The 15,063-nt window shown below is 37.9% G+C and overlaps 1 non-coding gene and 1 pseudogene across 1 annotated transcript; one reads left to right on the forward strand and one right to left on the reverse strand.

Annotated features, from left to right (window-relative positions):
• The first annotated feature begins 1,397 nt into the window (after window positions 1–1,397).
• On the forward strand, window positions 1,398–1,529 carry LOC127686560 (small nucleolar RNA SNORA17). The gene has a single exon (XR_007978175.1). It is a non-coding gene; the product is annotated as a small nucleolar RNA SNORA17 (small nucleolar RNA).
• Window positions 1,530–4,536: 3,007 nt separating this feature from the next.
• Window positions 4,537–7,530, reverse strand: LOC127684885 (olfactory receptor 4F15-like; annotated as a pseudogene).
• Between the last annotated feature and the right edge of the window lie 7,533 nt (window positions 7,531–15,063).

Genomic DNA, 15,063 nt, shown 5'->3' on the forward strand with positions numbered 1-15,063 from the left:
AGATCCTCCACCATGCCACAGGGCCATATGTGACACTATGTTCATAGTGAGTGGCCTTATTTGTGAAAGCCAGAAGCTGAAAACAAACCAGATGCCTCATAAAAGATAATGGATACAGAAAATGTGGTCCATTTATACAATAGAATATTACTCAGCTATTAAAAAGGAGGACATCATGTGTTTTGCAAGCAAATGGATGGAACTAGAAAATATCATCCTGAGTAATGTAACTCAGACCCAAAGGGACATGCATGGTATGCACTCACTAATAAGTGGATATTAGCCAAATAAGTACAGAATACTCAGGACACAATCCACAGAACTCAAGAAGGTTAACAAGCTGAAGGGCCCAAGTAAGGATGTCTCAATGCCACTTGGGAAGGAGAAGAAAGCAATTAGGGGAAGGGAGGGACCTGAGTTGGAGATGGGCAGGGAGGGGAAAAAGAGGAATGTGATCAGGTATTGGGAGGGGAAAACAAGACTGAAACCCTGAGGGTCAGCAGAAAGAATGGAAACAGCCAAGCTCAGGAGGTAGAAGGGAGGGCTCTATAATGTACCATTGACCTGGGAGATAAGAGACTCTCAGGACTCAAAGGTAGGAACCTAAGTTGAAATGGCCAACAGTGGGGAGAGGGAACTTGTAGTGTTCACTTGCAGTAAAAAATAGGGCATCAAATAGAATGATGGACTTGCCATTCCACAGTCAAAAACTCTGACCCAGAATTGTCCCTGTCTGAAATAACTACAGGGACAAAAAGTGGAGAAGAGTGGGAGAAAGGAGGTTTAGTGACAAACCCAAACTGGGATCCATCTCAAGGAGAGTCTCCAAGACCTGACATTATTACGGATGGTATGGTGTGCTTATTGAAATAAGCCTAGCATGGCTGTTCTCTGAGAGGCCCAAAGAGCAGCAGAAAGAGTCAGATGCAGATACTTACACCCAACCAATGGACAGAAGCTAGGTACACCTGTGGCTGAATCAGGGAAAGGCTGGAAGATGCTGAGGATAATGACCACCCCATAGGAAAAGCAGCAGTCTCAACTAACCTGGACCTCCAAGATCTCTCAGACATTGAGTAACCAACCGAGCAACATACACTATCTGACACATATTCAGTAGAGGACTGCCTGGTCTGGCCTCAGTGAGAGAAGACAGGCCTTACCCTTGAAAGACTTGATGCCCCAGTAAGTGGGGAGATCTGCTCTGTGGGGGTGGGGCATGGGGACATCATCTCGGGAAGAGGAATGGGATGAAGAACAGTTGGAGGACATACCAGGAGGGAGATAATGACTAGACTGTAAAATAAGATCATTGAATAAATAATAGTAATAATTAATAATAATAATAATGTAAAAAGACTGAAAGTCTGGAAAACAAACAAAAACCTACCAAGTATTCTGTATCTTAGAGGCATTGCAGATGTAGCTGCTATGCCACATGTGTGTCAGTAGGTGGCAGAGAAGAGAGAGGCTATGTCTATGCTCTTTGTTCTGACCTATGAACATCTAAATGATACTAGTATAGCATTCCCTGAAAAAAGCAAGCCTGAAACAACCACAAGTCTGGCACCAGGCAGGCCTGGATGGAAACAAAAACTAGAGACTAGAAGAACCTTACTTGGGCCCCAGACAAGAGTGAGTCTGAGACAGAGGACCCTCAAATGGGATCATTTTGGCAGGCCAGGTGAAGAGTGAGCCTTTGATGACCACCAGACTGGGCCCACACAGACTAGGGGTATGGGGAGAACATGTCCTGTCCAAGATGACACAATAAAGGGAGGCAGAACTGGAGACTCAAGGGTAGTGAGGAACAGCCTGAAGTGAGTAGCCAGTGATGCCACTAACCAAAAATCTATCACTAATTAACATCTGCTTACAAGTGAAAATTTAGTTTTCTCCAATGGAGTATCACTAGATATATTAACCATCCTTAAGGCAGGCCCCATGTCATAAAACAACAGATGACCAACACACAATGAACTTGATTATATTTTTATTGATCTTTATGTCTTGTATTTCTTTGCTTGGCATTTTTTCTTAGTGAGCATTTGCTTGTATATTATGGTTTCCAATTTTGTGGTTTTATGTTCTGGGGTGTGTGTTTGTGTGTATGTGTGTATGTATATCTCTGTTTTCCAGTTTTGCTATCCTTGTGTGCTTGGATTGTTGTTTGCGTGGTTGCTTCTTTTCTAAAACCAGAAAAAAAAAACAAAGCATGGATCTTGGCTGGTGAAGGTTAATTGAATCTGAAGGAGTTAGGTGAGGTGAAATCAGAATACACCAAATGAAAATTTTTTTCTATTAAAAAAATAAAACAAGTTTAAAAATGAAAGTATATTCTTTGTTTAGAGTCAAAGACCTCCTGGACTGAGGAGAAAAAGCAAATGTGAATTAATAGTAAACAGTCTTGAGATCTTACATGCATAAGAGAGGAATTCTAAAACTGATTGATGATACTGGTTATATGATTTTGTGAGTTTACTAAAAATAGTACCTACTAAATTCTGTAAATGGTCTACATCTTTTCTTTGTAACCAATAAATTAGAAAATATTTCAATAAAATTATTAAAAGATAATAATAAAACTTTAGTACTTACAAAACCAAACTTAATTACAATCTAGCCTTTTGCAGAACATCTTCCAACATCTGTCCTATTTAATGAAAAATATTATATAAAAAAGTCTACAACAAATGGAAAAGTATAAAATCAAGATATGTGACTTAGTAAGTAAATGATCAAAAACATTAAAAGTTGTTGCCTGTTTCTGATCACTTATAAGGTCAAGATCACCAAGGAAAACTGGGGGGAAATTAATGTGGGATTAAACAAGTAATGAATAAACCATTTTGTATGACCTCAAGAAAAGGTAATGACTACAGATGCTATGAACAGAAAATTTGGGAACAGGATACTTAACCGAGGAAGGTAAAAGGAAAAGGAACAAGTAACACTAAGGATGTTTATAAACACTACAAAGAATCATATTATTTTGTTTTCTAATATTAAAACACACACACACACACACACACACACACACACACACACCAGAAGGTGCTATGAAGGCTTCCAAAAGGAAAAAAAGTAGCAAATAGTACTACCCACGCTTATAGATAGCTGTGACATCCATGATTCACGTGAGTACCAGTACAACAAGGTATCCTCATAGGTGAAATTGTGGTGTTTAGATCTCGATGGTAACTAACAGCTAACTAGAGTTAAGTCCCACTCAATAGGTGGGAGTACATGCCTGCTATTGTAAACCTAGCGAACTACCTGTCAGTAATTAGGTCATCACCCCAGAGGAGAACATACTATTCCCCATTCCCAAAGCCAAAGTAATCGGTAATTACACTCTTAACCCGTATCCTTAGAGCCACAGGCAATTGTAACTCTTACCTCTCATCAAAAACAATAACAAAAACAAAAACAAAAACAAAAACAAAAACAAAAAAAACCCAAAAAAACAATAACAACAACAACAACAAAAACCTTACTTTTGGCAGCAGATGGAAGCCATCACTGAAAGCCACAACCTGACAAAATGCAGGAAAAACAAAACAAAACAAATTAACCAAAAACATGGGATCCCCAAGTTGAGATATCTACAACACAACTCCTACACCTAAGGCTGAGGGAACATCAATAAAGTGGTGTCAAAATGATTGCAAAGGAGAGAGGAGCATGGAGTCCAGTGCTGTATGCCTCCAATATTTGGCAGAAAAACTGGATCCATAAGCTCCACTATAGGATTGCCTAAACAAGGCCTAAATAATAACAGTACCAACTGATGTGTTAACATGGATGGGGAGTCTCACAAGACTGCATCCCTAAACTTAGAGCTAAAGACAATTGTTGATTGCTGAGGATCAGTCTTCCAAAAGAATGAGAAAGCTAACTGGTTATCCAAAACCAAATTGTCACTCTAAAATCATACAAATGAGAAATACTAGACAGGCTCAGCAGATTATATGTACATATTTATTCATTTATATATATGTAACAACAATATAGGAAAAAGGACCATTAATTTGAGAGAGAGGATGGGCATGTGAAGGGTTGGGGTTTTATTAAAAAATAAATTTTTAAAATAAATAAAATAAAGAATTACACATGAATAGTTTCAGATTTTTCAGCAGTTTATCTTTATCACCAAATTGTCTACTTGTCTTATTTTAAAATTAATAAATATCTTCGAATTAAAGGAAGAATCACACTGATAGCAGAACAGCTTGAAACTGGTACAGCTATTGCTACAACAAAAATCATCTTTGTTATAAATACAAAAGTAATTATTGGCACAGTTATTTAAGGATTAAAAATTTAATAAAATATTTGATTCCTATCTGTTAATAGAAATACCTTCTTTTTCTTCGTGGAAACATTACTCTATTTCATAGACACAAAATAGACTCACCTGACAGGAGGTGATTGCCTGAATGCATTCAAAGGATCTCTAACACGAAACCTTTAAGGGGATTGACTGTTATGAACTTCCAGTACTCACTTGGGAATGTTATGTCTCCACCGAGTCATCTACATTGATTTTCTAAAGGCCAGGCACTGACAAAACACTTTCCTGATGGCGATCTTCATATCTCTGTTCCTCAATGTATAGATAACTGGATTTAGAAAGGGAGTCAAAACTGCATCAAATATAGCTAGAAATTTATCTACATGTGTTGAAGAAGCAGGCCATACACAGAAAAAAATTAATGGGCCAAAAAACAAAATTACTGTAATATGAGCCAACAGATTAGAAAGGGCCCTGGATGAACATCCTGAGGACTGCTTCTGGACAGTGGTGAGGAGAAAGACGTAGGAGACAATAAGTAAAAAGAAATCAATCAAGGAAATGAACCTACTATTGGCAGTTATCATGAACTCCAGTTTATAAGTATCTGTGCACGCAAGCTTGATGAGTTGTGGTATGTCACAGTAAAAGCTGTCTAGTATATTAGGGCCACAGAATGGCAAGTTTATAACAAAAACAACTGGTTTGATGAATGGATGAGGCCAATGATCCAAGCAGCAACTAATATCAGCAGGCACATCCGTGGGCTCATGATGATCAGATAGCATAACGGTGTGCATATGGCCACATACATGCGAAAAGCCATGGCTATTCTTCTGGGTATATGCCCAGGAGTGGTAAAGGGGGGAGGGGGGTGGCTCAGGAAGTGCTATATCCAACTTCTGAGGAAGCACCAAACTGATTTCCAGAGTGGTTGTACCAGCTTGCAATCCCACCACCAATGGAGGAGAGTTCCTTTCTCCACATCCTTATCAGCATCTGTTGTCACCTAAGTTTTTAATTTAGCCATTCTGACTGGGGTGAGATGAAATCTCAGAGTTGTTTTGCATTTCCCTAATAACTAAGTTTATTGAACAATATTTAGGTGCTTCCCAGCCATTTGATATTCCTCAGTAGAAAATTCTTTGTTTACCCCATTTTTAAAATAGGGTTATTTGGTTCTCTGGAGTCTAGCTTCTTGTGTCCTTTGTATGTATTGTATATTAGCCGTCTATTGGATGTAGGATTGGTAAAGATCTTTCCCCAGTCTGTTGGTTGCCATTTTGGCCTATTGACAGTGTCCATTGTATTACAGAAGCTTTGCAATTTTATGAGGTCCCATTTGTTGATTCCTGATCTTAGACTATAAGCCATTGGTGTTCTGTTCAGAAAATTTTCCCCTGTGCCCATGTGTTCGAGGCTCTTCCCCACTTTTTCCTCTATAAGTTTCAGTGTATCTTGTTTTATGTGGAGGACCATCATCCAGTTGGACTTGAGCTTTGTACAAGGAGATAAAATGGGTCAATTTGCATTTTTCTACATCCTGACCTCCAGTTGATTCAGTATCATTTTAACAAAAATGTTGTCATTTTTTTCCACTGGATGTTTTCAGCTCCTAAAACAGGTTCAGATAAACAATCTAAACAGTCCCACAACCCCTAAATAAATAGAAGCAGTAATTAATAGTTTCCAAACCAAAAAGCACAGGACCAAATGGGTTTAGTGGAGAATTCTATCAGACCTTCAAAGAAGATTTAAAACCAATATTTTTCAAACTATTCCACAAAATATAAACAGAAGGAACACTACCCAATTCTTTCTATGAAGCCACAATAACATTTATACCTAACCCTAACAATAACCAAAGAGAACTTCAGAACAATTTCCCTTATGAAAATTGATGTAAAATACACAATAAAATTGTTGCCAACCAATCCCAAGAACACATCAAAATGCTCATTCACCATGATCAAGTAGCCTTCATCCCAGGGACACAGAAATGGTTCAATATACAGAAATCCATCATCATAATCCACTACATAAACAAACATAAAGAAAAAAACCACAGATCATCTCATTAGATGTTGAAAAGCATTTGGCAAAATTCAGCATCCTTTCATGTCTTGGAAAAATCAGGAATTCAAGGCCCATACCTAAGCATAGTAAAAGCAATATACAACAAACAGTAGCCAACATCAAACTAAATGGAGAGAAAACTTGAAGCAATCCCACTGAAATAAGGGATTAGATAAAGCTTCCCTCTCTTTCCCTATCCAATATAGTAGTTGAAGTTCTAGCTAGAGCAATTAGACTACAAAAGTAGGTCAAAGGGATATAAATTGGAAAGGAAGAAGTCAAAATATCACTATTAGCAGAAGATATGATCATATACTTAAGTGACCCCAAAAATACCACCAGAGAACTCCTAAAACAGATAAACAACTTCAGCAAAGGGAATGGATATAAAATTAACTCAAACAAATCAGTAGCCTTCCTCTACTCAAAGGATAAACAGGATGAGAAAGAAATTAGGGAAATGACACCCTTCACAATAGTCACAAATAATATTATATACCTTGGGGTGACTCTAACAAAGCAAGTGAAAGATATGTATGAGAAGAGCTTTAAGTGTCTGAAGAAAGAAATCAAAGAAGACCTCAGAACACGGAAAGATCTCCCATGCTCATGGATTGGCAGGGTTAATATAGTAAAATAGCCATCTTGCCAAAAGTAATCTACAGATTCAATGCAATCCCCATCAAAATTCCAACTTAATTTTTCATAGAGTTAGAAATAGCAATTTGCAAATTCATTTGGATTAATAAAATCCCAGGATATCAAAACTATTCTCAACCCTCAAAGAACTTCTGGGGAAATCATCATCCCTTACCTCAAGCTATATTACAGAGCAATAGTGATAAAAACTGGATGGTATTGGTACAGAGACAGGCAGGAAGATCAATGGAATGGAATTAAAAACACATAAATGAACCCACAGATCTATGGTCACTTGTTATTTGACAAAGGAGCTAAAAACATCCAGTGGAAAAAAGACAGCATTTTTATTCCTGCTTCTAAGTGAAATCCAAGCATCCTCACTTAGCTCATCTTTCTTGTTTAGCTTCTTTGGGTCCATGGAGTATACATGGGTATTCTGTAACCATGTATATATGTCTAAGATTCACTTATAAGTAAGTGTATATCATGCATTTCCTTTTGGGTCTGTGTTACCTCATTCACGATGATATGTTTTAGTTCTATCCATTTGCACGCAAAATTCATGATGTCCTTGTTTTTAATAGCTGAATATTATTCCATTGTGTAAATGAACCACATTTTCTTTATCAATTCTTCAGTTGTGGGACATCTAGATTGTTTTCAGTTTCTGGCTATGCGCATAATAGAACACTTGTCTTTGTGGTATGGAGAGCGTCTTTTAGGTATATGCCCAGGAGCAGTATAGCTCTGTCTTCAGTTTGAACTATTTCCAATTTTCTAAGAAACTGCCAGATTGATTTCCAGAAAGGTTGTACAAGTTTGTGCTCTCACTGCCAATGGGGATGTTCCCCTTGTTCCACACCCATGCCAGCATATGCTGTTGCTTGATTCTTTGATCTTAGCCATTTTGATTGGAGTAAGATATATTTTCCTGATGACTAAAAATGTTGAACATTTCTTTAAGTCCTTCTCAGCCATTCAAGGTTCCTCTGTTAAGAGTTCTCTGTTTAGCTTTGTAACCCATTTTTAACTGGGTTGTTTGGTTTGTTGGAGTCAAAATTCTTGAGTTCTTTATGTATTATAGATGTTAGCCCTCTGTCAGGTATACAGTTAGTGAAGATCTCTTGCCCATCTTTTGGTTATTGTTTTGTCCTATTGACAGTACTCTTTGCCTTATAGAAGCTGTTCAGTTCCATAAGATCCCATTTATCAATTTTTGATCTTAGAACCTGAGCTAATGATGTTCTCTTCTGAAATTTCTCCTGTAGCAACACATACTTATTATTCTATGAGATTTTGTGTATCAGATTTTATTTTGAGGTATTTGATCCACTTAGACTTGAGTTTTGTTCAGGGTCATTAATATGGTTCTATTTGTAGTCTTCTACATGCAGACATCCAGTTAGACCAGCATCAGTTGTAGAAGACACTTTTTTTCTGTTGTATGATTTTGGCTTTTGGTGTTTGTTTGTTTGTTTGTTTGTTTGTTTCAAAAAATCAAATATCCATAGGTTTCTGGGTTTACTTCTTGGTCTTCCACTCAATTCCATTAATCTACCTGTCTGTCCCTATACTAATACCAGGAAGTTATTTTTTTATATATTAGATATTTTCTTTATTTACATTTCAAATGTTATCCTCTTTCCTGGATTCCCCTCCAAACCCCCTCTCCCCCTCCTCCCTCCCCCTCCTCCTACTCACCCACCTACCCACTCCTGCTTCACTGTCTTGCCATTCCTCTACTCTGGAGCAGGCATCAAGCATTCACAGGACCAAAGGCCTCTCCTCCCATTGATATATGACAAGGCCATCCTTTGCTGCATATGCAGCTGGAGCCATGGGTCCCTCCATGTATACTCTTTGGTTGGTGGTTTAGACCCTGGGAGCTCTGGGAGTTCTGGCTGATTGATATTGTTGTTGCTCCTATGCAGCTGCAAACCCCTTCAACTCCTTCAGTCCTTTCTCTAAATCCTCCATTGTGGGCTCTGTGCTCAGTACAATGAATGGTTGGCTGATAGCACCCACCTCTGTATTTGTCAGGCTCTGGCAGAGCCTCTCTGGAGATAGCTATATCAGGCTTATGTCAACAAGCACTTCTTGTCATCCACAATAATGCCTGGGTCTGGTGACCATATATGGATGGATCCCCAGGTGGGGCAGTCTCTGGCTGGCCTTTTTATTTTTACTTATTAACATCACCATTTAATTTTCTTTACATAGTATGTTTTATTTTATATATTTACATTTCAAATGTTATCCCCTTTCCTGGTTTCCCCTCTGAAAACCCCCATCCCATCACTCTTTGCCCTATTTCTATGAGGGTGCTCCTCCACCCACCTTCCCACTGCCCTAGCTCTCCTGTATACTGGGGTATCAAAACTTCACAGGACCAAGGGGCTTCCCTCCCACTGTTACCAGATAATGCTCCTTCAGCTCCTTTAGTATTTCTCCTAACTCTTCCATTGGGGTCCCTGTGCTCAGTCTGAGGCCTGGATTCAACCATCTACAACTGTATTGGTAAAGTTCTGGCAGAGCCTCTCAGGAGACAGCTGTATCAGCATTCTGTCAGCAAGCACTTCTTGGAAGCCACAATAGTGTCTGGGTATGGTGTCTGCATGTGGGATGGAACCCCAGGTGGGGCAGTCTCTGGATAGCCTTTCCTTCAGTCTCTGCTCCACTCATTTTCCCTGTATTTCCTTTTGATAAGAGCAATTCTGGATTAAAATTTTGGAGATGCATGGGTGGCCCCATCCTCAATTGGAGGGTCATGCCTAACCTCTGGATATGGTCTCAACACATTATCCCTCCACTTTGTGGGCTATTTCAACTAATATCATCCCTGTATGGTCCTGGGAGGCTCTTGCTTTCCTCGAATCTGAGACGTTCTGGTTGCTACCCCAGTTGCCCACCCCCCATTGCTGCACAACTCTGTTTAATTTTCTGACCCTCTCTACATCTCCTCCATCTTCTCCCATACCTGATCCTGCCACTATTTTCTCCTCCCCCTCTTCTCTTTCTCTCAAGTCCCTCCCACCTTATACTTCACTTATTTTGTTCCTTCTCAGTAGGACTGAAGCATCCACATTTTGGTCTTCCTTCCCCTTGAACTTCATGTGGTCCGTGAGTTGTACTGTGGGTATTCCACACTCTTTGCCTTTTACCTACCCATCAGTGAGTACTTACCATGTGTGGTATTTTGTGACTGAGTTACCTCATAATGATATTTTCTACATTTATCCATTTGCCTATGAATTTCAGGAAGACATTGTTTCTAACAGCTGAGTAGTATTCCATTGTGTAAATGTACTGCATTATATATATCCATTGAGGGACATGTGGGTTGTATCTAGCTTCTGGCTATTATAAATATGGCTGCTATAAATATAGTGGAGAATGTGTCCTTATCACATGTTGGAGCATTTTCTGGCTATATGCCCAGGAGTGGTATGGCTGGGTCCTTATGTAGTACTATGTCCAATTTTCTGAGGAGCCACCAAACTGATTTCCAAAGTGGTTGTACCAGCTTGCAATCCCACCAGCAATGGAAGAGAGTTCTTCTTTCTTCACATCTTCACCACTATCTGATTTCACCTGAGTTTTTTGATGTTGGCCATTCTGACTGGTGTGAAGTGGAATCTAAGGGTTGTTTTAATTTGTATTTCCCTGATGACTAAGGATGTTGAACATTTCCTTAGGTGCTTCTCAGCCATTCAGTATTACTCTGTTGAGAATTCTTGTTAAGCTCTGTAACTCATTCTTAATAGGGTTATTTGGTTTGCTGGAGTCTAACTTCTTGAGTTTTTTGTTTATATTGGATATTAGCCTACTGTCAAATGTAGGATTGGTAAATATCTTTCCCCAATCTGTTGGTTGCTGTTTTGACCGATTAACAGTATCCATTGTATTACAGAAGCTTTGCAGTTTTATGAGGTCCCATTTGTTGATTCTAGATCTTAGAGTATAAGACATTGGTGTTCTGTTCAGGAAATTATCCCCTGTACCCATGTATTCAAGGTTCTTCCCCGCATTCTCTTCTATTAGTTTCAGTGTATCTGGTTTTATGTGGACACCCTTGATCCACTTGGACTTGAGATTTGCATGGGGGGATAAGAATGGATCACTTTGAATTCTACATGTTGACCACCAGTTGAACAAGTACCATTTGTTGAAAATTCTCTTTTTTTGACTGGATGATTTTAGCTTCTTTGTCAAAGATGAAGTGACCATAAGTGTGTGGATTCATTTCTGGGTCTTCAATTCTATACCATTGAACTGCCTGGCTCTCACTGTACCAGTACCATGCAGTTTTTAATCACCATTGCTCTGTACTATAGCTTGAAATCAGGGATGGTAGTTCCACAAGAAGTTCCTTTATTGTTGAGAATAGTTTTTGCTATCTCAGGTTTTTCATTATTCCAAATGAATTTGAGAATTACTCCTTCTAACTCTATGAAGAATTGAGTTGGAATTTTGATGGAGATTTCATTGAATCTGTAGAATGCTTTTGGCAAGACAGCCATTTTTACTATATTAATCCTGCCAATCCATAAGCACGAGAGATCTTTCCATCTTCTGAGGTGGAGAGATCTTTCCATCTTCAATTCCTCCCTTCAAAGACTTGAAGTTCTTGTCATACAGACCTTTCACTTGTTTGGATAAAGTCATGCCAATATATTTTATATTGTTTGTGACTCCTTAATTTCTTCCTCAGCCCTTTTATCCTTTGAGTATAAGAAGGCTAATGATTTTTGGAGTTGTTAATTTTATATCCAGCCACTTTGCTGGTTGTTTATCAGCTATAGGAGTTCTCTGGTGGAATTTTAGAGGTCCCATAAGTATACTATCATGTGATCTGAAAATAGTGATATGTTGATTTCTTCTTTTACAATTTGTATCCCTATGACCTCCTTTTGTTGTCTAATTTCCCTAGCTAGAACTTGAAGTACTATATTGAAAAGATAGGGAGAGAGAGGGCAGACTTGCCTAGTCCCTGATTTTAGTGCGACTGCATCAAGTTTCTCTCCAATTACTTTGATGTTGTCTACTGGTTTGCTGTATATTGCTTTTACTATGTTTAGGTATGGGCCTCGAATTCCTGATATTTCCAAGACTTTTAACATGGAGACTGTATTTTGTCAAATGCTTTTTCAGCATTTCATCTAATGCAATGATCATGTGGGGTTTTTTCCTTTGAGTTTGTTTATGTAGTGGATTACATATATGGATTTCCATATATTGAACCATCCCTGAATCCCTGGGATTAAGGCTACTTGATCATGATGGATGATCACTTTGATGTATTCTTAGATTCAGTTTGCAAGAATTTTATTGAATAATTTGGGTTGATTTTCATAAGGGAAATTGGTCTGAAGTTCTCTTTCTTTGCTGGGACTTTGTGTGGTTTTAGTATCAGTGTGACTGTGACTTCATAGATGGAATTGGGTAGTGTTCTGTTTCTTCCTATTTTGTGGAATAGTTGGAAGAGTATTGGTATTGGATCTTCCCTGGGCTTTTTTTTTTTTTTTTTTTTTTTTGGTTGGGACACTTTTAATGATTGCTTCTATTTCTTTAAGGATCATGGGACTGTTTAAGTGGTTTATATGATCCTGATTTAACTTTGGTACCTGGTATCTGTCTAGAAAATTGTCCATTCCATCCAGAATTTCCAGTTTTGTTCCGTAGCTTTTGTAGTAGGATCTGATGATTTTTTGAATTTCCACAGTTTCTGTTGTTATATCTCCCTTTTCATTTCAGATTTTGTTAATTTGGATACTGTCTCTGTGCCCTCTGGTTAGTTTGGTTAATGGTTTATCTACCTTGTTGATTTTCTCAAAGAACCAGCTCCTGGTTTTGGTGATTGTTTTTTGTATAGTTCTTTTTGTTTCCATTTAGTTAATTTCAGCACTAAGTTTGATTATTTTCTGCCTTCTAATCCTCTTGGGTGTATTTGCTAACTTTTGTTCTAGAGCTTTCAGGTATGCTGTTAAGCTGCTAGTGTATGCTTTCTCCTGTTTCTTTTTGGAGGTACTCAGATCTATGAGTTTTCCTCTTAGCACTGCTTTCATTGTATCCCGTAAGTTTGGGTATGCTGTTGTACCTTCATTTTTGTTAAATTCTAAGGTCTTTAATTTCTCTCTTTATTTCTTCTTAGACCAGGTTATCACTGATTGGAGCATTGTTTAGCTTCCATGTGTATGTGGGCTTCCCATAGCTTTTGTTGTTATTGAAGACCATCCTTAGTACATGATGATCTGATAGGATGCACAGGATTATTTCAATCTTCTTGTATATGTTGAGACCTGTTTTGTGACTGATTATGAGGTCAGTTTTGGAGAAGGTACCATGAGGTGCTGAGAACAAGGTATATTCTTTTTTTTAGAATGAAATGTCCTAGAGATATCTATTAAATTCATTTGCTCCATAACTTTTATTAGTTTCACTGTGACTCTCTAGTTTCTGTTTCCATAGTCTGTCCATTACTAAGAGTAAGGTGTGGAAGTCCCCCACTATTACTGTGTGAGGTGCAATGCATACTGTGAACTTTAATAAAGTTTCTTTTATGAATATTGATCCCCTTGCATCTAGAGGATAAATGTTCATAATTGAGAGTTGATCTTGGTAGTTTTTTCTTTTGATGAGTATGAGGTGTCCTTCCTTAACTTTTTTTGATAACTTTTGGTTGAAAGTTGATTTTATTCAATATTAGAATGGCTACTCCAGCTTGGTTCATGGAGCCATTTGCTTGGAAATTTTTTTCTAACCTTTTCTATTGAGGTAGTTTCTGTATTTGTCACTGAGATGCATTTCCTGTATGCAGCAAAATGCTGGGTCATGTTTATGTATCCAGTCCGTTATTTGATGTCTTTTTCTTGGGGAATTGAGTCCATTGATGTTAAGAGATATTAAGGAATAGTGACTGTTGCTTCCTGGGTTTGTTGTTGTTGTTGTTGCTGTTGTTGTTGTTAGAGGTGGAATTATGTTTGTGTGGCTATTTTCTCATTGGTTTGTTGAAAGAAGATAATTTTCTTGATTTCTCTAGTGTATAGATTCCTCCCTGTGTTGGAGTTTTCCATCTATTATCCTTTGTAGGGCTGGATTTATGGAAAGATATTGTGTACATTTGGTTTTGTCATGGAATATATTAGTTTCTCCATCTATGGTAATTGAGAGTTTTTCTGGGTATAGTAGCCTGGGCTGGCATTTATGTTCTCTTAGGGTCAATATAACATCTGCCCAGGATCTTCTAGCTTTCATAGTCTCTGTTGAGAAGTCTTGTGTAATTCTGATAGGTCTGCCTTTATGTTACTTGACCTTTTTCCATTACTGTTTTTAATATTCTTTTGTTTGTTTGTTTTATGCATTTGTTGTTTTAACTATTATGTGACAGGAGGAATTTCTTTTCTGGTTCATCTATTTGGAGTTCTGTAGACTTCTTGATGGTTTATGGTCATCTCTTTTTTTAGGTTAGAGAAGTTTTCTTCTATAATTTTGTTGAAGATATTTACTGGTCCTTTAAGTTGGGAATCTGCTCTCTACCTATTCTCCTTAAATCTTCTCATTATGTCATGGATTTCTCATTGTGTCATGAATTTCCTGAATGTTTGGGGTAGGAGGTTTTTGCTTTTTTAGGATTTTCTTTGACTGTTGTTTCAATATTTTCTATGAAATCTTCTGCACCTGTGATTCTCTCTTCTATCTCTTGTATTCTGTTGTTGATGCTTGCATCTATGACTCCTGATCATTTTCCTAGGTTTTTTATCTCTAGAACTGTCTCCCTTTCTGATTTCTTTATTGTTTCTATTTCAATTTTTAGATCCTGGATACTTTGTTCAATTTCTGCACCTGTTTATGTATTCCTATAATTCTTTAAGGGATTTTTGTGTTTATGCTTTAAGGTCTTCTACGTGTTTAGCTGTGTTCTCCTGTACCTCTTTAAGGCAGTTATTTAAGTCCTTCTTAAGTCCTCTATCATCATCATGAGATGTGATTTAAAATCAGAGTCTTTCTTTTCTGGCATGTTGGAGTATCCAGGACATGCTGTAGTGGGAGAT

This window comes from Apodemus sylvaticus, chromosome 5 (genome assembly GCF_947179515.1).
Source record: "Apodemus sylvaticus chromosome 5, mApoSyl1.1, whole genome shotgun sequence".
NCBI lineage: Eukaryota > Metazoa > Chordata > Mammalia > Rodentia > Muridae > Apodemus > Apodemus sylvaticus.